This window comes from Ixodes scapularis, unplaced genomic scaffold, assembly GCF_016920785.2.
Source record: "Ixodes scapularis isolate PalLabHiFi unplaced genomic scaffold, ASM1692078v2 PGA_scaffold10__122_contigs__length_95168666, whole genome shotgun sequence".
In the NCBI taxonomy this organism is placed as follows: Eukaryota; Metazoa; Arthropoda; class Arachnida; order Ixodida; family Ixodidae; genus Ixodes; species Ixodes scapularis.
In genome coordinates, this window is record NW_024609836.1 from 65,506,327 (window position 1) to 65,511,367 (window position 5,041).

Sequence of the window (5,041 nt, forward strand, 5' to 3'; positions counted from 1 at the left end):
ATGGTTAGGATGGTGTGTACTCTAGGATCTTCTTTTTTGACGGCAAGATGCCATTGTATTGATGTGTACTTTCTTGCAAGCAACGTGGTGTCACCTACAGCAATGGGAACAAAGTATGTGTCACAAAGGTATCGTTTATAAATACTATTCGATTGAAGAGGAGAATAATGAGCGGTCCTTGAGCTGTTAGCACAAGGAAACCATCGTCGGTTTTTCCTCTTTTATTTGGCACATCAAATCCTATCGCTAAAACTATGCACATTTTGAGGAAGACTCTTTGAGGGAACTGAAATGGGTGGTTAGACGCTGCGTTCTTTGAATTGCTGTTTAAAGGTAACGCAAAAAGGCGCCAATTTCATGTCCGCACAAACCATCTTGCGATTTGTACACTTAGCAGTGTGATCATATAGATGCTATATATCGCTAATTTAGTGCACTGCACAGCTGCTTTCAATGTCAGTAGTTATGTACCTTGGGGACTGCAACCTTGCAGGATATAACTGGAACGTCGCCAATCTGTTGACTTTCTTCTATAGCGCAACGAATTCGCGATAAGTGCCTCAAATCGCGGCAGTGTTGTGATAGTGAAGCGCTCCATAGCTTGCAAGCTTATTTTTTGCCCTTTGGTGGGTGGAAGCGCTGGTAACCCACGAAGGCCCTGCACCAACATTCAGCCAGTCTCACTCACAGCAAGATGGGGCTCTTTGGGGGCGTGCGCTTCCTAATGATTTCACCATTTCGCGTCTGCAACTTCTCAATGCGCTGATATGCCTCTATGGGGTCCTAAGTGCAAATGAACTGCAAAGGCGTCTTCACCGTCGGCGCAGGTGCGAGTGCGACGCTTTGAAATTGTCTTCACTGCGTGAGTTCTCATGCTAAACCGCATTTTGCGGAGCCATGCTCTCAAACTCGTGCCTTCGCGTGCGCAGAACACAATTTTTGAGATGGGATATATCGTGAAAATGTGAAAATCGGGAGCAACCTGAAGTAGGTTGCTCCCTATATCGAATGAGCACGCACACGAGCGATCTATTTCAAGATCCTGCGCTATGTCTAAAATGTCCTTTTTAGTAAATGTAACCTCCTTGGTTCATGTTCATATGCAACAATACCCACGCACGTTGAGTCGCGGATATTCGTCAATACCGATTAGGGAAACGTCTACGTTTCTACAGCAAACACGTACGATTTCTCTATCTGGCGAGACGACGTCGCTGTCGACGCGCACAAGTTTGCGAACCTGTCGTCAGAAAGGACAAGTAAAGCTCCTAGATTGTTTCGCCACATACTAAGGTCAGACATCGGAAGATGTCATCGTCGTGTCATTCTTCCGGAGGGCCACACGGTCATCAGCGCGCTGGCACGACTTTCGGGCTCTCGGAGTTCGACCAATGAAAGATGGCCAACCGGATGCACGCCCTCAGGGTTGCCAGACGACCAAGGATTTTCGCATATCTCCTATTGCGTCAACGTCGTACATCAAGAAAATCATCTTTTTCGCCTTAGGTAATCAAATAGCCTAGTAAAACACTAAATTAAGTGCAACAGACCTTCCTATCCGTAACGGTTTTACTAGAAAGGTATTTGATTAGGCAAATGATATTTTTCAAAGACTTCTGATCCTGGACAAGAAAGAATCACTGGAACTGATGAATATGTGTAATCAATATTTTCAAAGGTATGGAATGAATTCAAGAATTTGAAATCCAAATATCCTGAGAGTAAAATATTCATAAAAAAAAAATTTAGAGCGCAGGCGTCATGGTGGGAGCATGTATAATTTTATACACACTAAGACTGGAGTAAAAAAAAATTATGATACAAATTTTTCAGTTGCCTCTATAATAATAAGGGCATAGCATCCATTAACAATTCTAACCCGATTAATCGGCATTCTTTAATTGATTAATTATTCGATTAATCAGTTGCTTTAATGTCAGGCATAAAAGCGCCAAAACGTCAAGAGTAAAGTTTTCATTCTATGTTTTGTTTCGTTATTGATTTTCGCGATTAACGCCGCAATATTCATTTCCAGCTGAGATAAACATGTGCAGTCAAGTACAGTCGAAAGATACTCCCAGATTGTTATTCCTTCGACGAAATCTGTGGGAACCACGTGTTCCCCGTATCCCTATCTAGGCCTAGCTCATGCAGGCCGTGGGACGTCGCCAGGTCGGGGTGCGTCCCGGATGAGAGGGCAAAGCCGCATTCCCTTGTGGATGGCTTTCCCTCGCGCTTCTCGGGTGATTTGCCGAAGGACACCCCTCGGGATGATGACTTGGACGCGTCCGCCCCTCCGGGGAGCCCACCTACATCCGAGCCACCCCGGTCGCGTCCATTCCCGGAGGCTATATAAGACGGCCCTAATCCAATGAGTCTGACTGGGCAGGACTCTCGCTGGGGGAGGCTTTGCTCGACGGAGCCTTCTTATTTTTATCCGATCCTCCTACTCCGTGATATTGTCAATTTGTTTTCCCCACGCTCGGTGTTTACTCAAAACAAGGCCTGTGCATATGCCGACAGGCCCTATGGGCATGTTCATGTCATCTTCTACAATAGAGCGCGGGGCACAGTTTTATGTAAAAAATACTAACAATCGACGACGCGACGTTAAGTGCCGGATCTATCCTCAGAGAATGAAAGTTTTCCCACTTCGGCTTTTGTGCTGAGCTGGGATCGTGCATGCTGCATTGTTCATGCAGGCCGCAGTGGAAACAAAAGAGCTCCTCCTCCCCCTCTCCGGAGAACACGAACCCCAGCCGAACGCTGATGTCGCTTTCGGTTATGTTGGCCGAGCGCCGAGTCATTGTATTTGTTGTCCCCATCCGTGTAGTTCTAAAGTTATCCGCTTGGGACGTCACGGTCTGTCCTCCTCCCCAATAGCGGCAGCGCGGACTCCGACTGGTGACCCTGTCAAAAGAGACGGCGCCGTCATCTCCACCATTGGTGGCCCTCGGGCAAGCGTGTGGTGTTGTCGTGAAATAAACACGTCAGTATGCGGACCCAAGGAAACTTCTTTGTGTTTCTAAGTGGTACCCCCAATAGGGAAACCCACATCTGGCGCGCCAACGTGCGGCCTGTCCGACAACTGCAAACAAAGCAGCACTCTCGCGATGACAGCGAACCAGGCCAATTTCAGGCCAAGAACTTGGTGGACGGAGGGAGAGGCGAATGCCCAAACGCCGATGCCACTCAACGGCTTTGGGGCCACGTCAGCCACGCACGGACACAATGAGCAAGTGTCCTTTCAGCCGAGCTTTCCTAATGAATATGACTCACACTGCCCGGAATGCAACCGAGGCACTCGCATCTCGGAGCGCGCCAGCCTTCAACGCGGAGCAAAACCCACTCGTGACTTGCGAAGTCAACACGGGTCCGACGAGACAAGAGACAATGACGCAACAGACGGCAAATGCAGCATCTTACAGCTTCAAACTCTTAACCTCAGACTGGCCGTCAGCTTCTCCGCACGGAGATAACACTGACGCCGTCTACGAGTCGCAGCACAGCACAGCTGCTACAGGCGCAGCAAACCACTCGGCGGCCTACACAGAGGGAACAACCCGCCAGGCGCACATGCGGAGAGCGATTCTCACTCCAGAGAAAACACGCTTGGCGCATATCACCCCCTGCTAGAAAACGCAGCTCGGGTGATTAAAAGCCTCACGGGCGCACTGCAAACATCAGTTAGGCCCCCGCCGCCGACACGGCCACCGGTCAGAATCCCCTATCCCGACATACCGAGGGTACGGAGTCCGGGTGAGTGCGACAGCCTTCCTCGAAAACCTTAAAAAAGTACCAAAAAGCCATGGGAATGTCGGACCACGATATACTGGAACGCATCTTGCCAATCTCGTTGGTGGAGCAAGCAGCGCGGTGGCTCCGTCTAACCGGAAGTTAGCTGTCGTCGATCGAGCAGTTCCGCAAGGCATTTCGCCAGGAATTTTTCCCTGCAGACTACGAACGCGGGATGAGCCGAGAGCTCCCGAACAACGGACCCAACACCCACACGAGTCACTCTTGGAGTTTGTTAGGGCGATGCAAGAGCTCTTTGAGCTGGCAGAACCCTCAGCGCCCAATGCAGAGCGTGTGGAGCGAGTCATTCGACAATCGCACCCGACTTTTGCGGTGTATCTAAGAGGCAGTTGTATTCTCACTTCTTCTTTCATTGCCACATCTTTGCCACATCTATAATTCTCGGCCACTAGATGCCACTTCGTCTTTCTCTCCTTCTCGAGCTGGGTCCTTGCGCCCTAAATAAACATCATTGGCCTGATGACGGTTGTTCAATCACCACGTCTCTGCCGTTGTCCCTGGCTGGGACACGACATCCTTTTGACGACGAGGATGCTTGACGGTCCCTGCTAGCCTCCAAGTTCGTCGGGGGACTGCGTGTCCTCGCCTACCTTGGTCCGCCGATCTGCGATCCTGCCGCAGCTCAATTCTGGACTCAGCGCAGTTAGGCCTTACCGCAGCGTTCGGACATAGGCCTCGCTCCGAGAACGTTGACGCAGCCTCCTGATAGATCGGACCAGGACGTCAGATTGCCGCAAGCTGATCCGCTCTTACCCGAAGATGGCTTTTTCAAACATCGCGCCACCAAAGCCATTTCTGGATGTGCCTGGACGACCTCCGGTACCTTGGGACGAATGGTACAAGCGGTTCCAGCGCTACATGGATGCAGCTGGTGCTGCTGAGTTTTCTGCCGTTCGCCGTCAATCCATGCTCATCCACAACTTGGGCGATGAAGGTCAACGTACCTATGATGCCGTCATAGTGAGTCGTCTTCTACCACCCGCTACCGCTACGCTTCCGCCAGCAACGGGGCCAGCTGTAAACGCGGCTGGAGAAGCTACGACGTCAAGTCAGTCTGTCCATGTGGAAAGTCCCTCTCATGACTGCTACGTAAAAACGGTCGCAGCCTTAGCCAACCATTTCTCTGCAAACACGAGTGCTATTGTAGAGCGATATCGGTTTCGCCGCCGCTATCAACAAGCCAACGAGTCGCTCGCAGAGTATATCGCGGCTTTACGCCAATTGG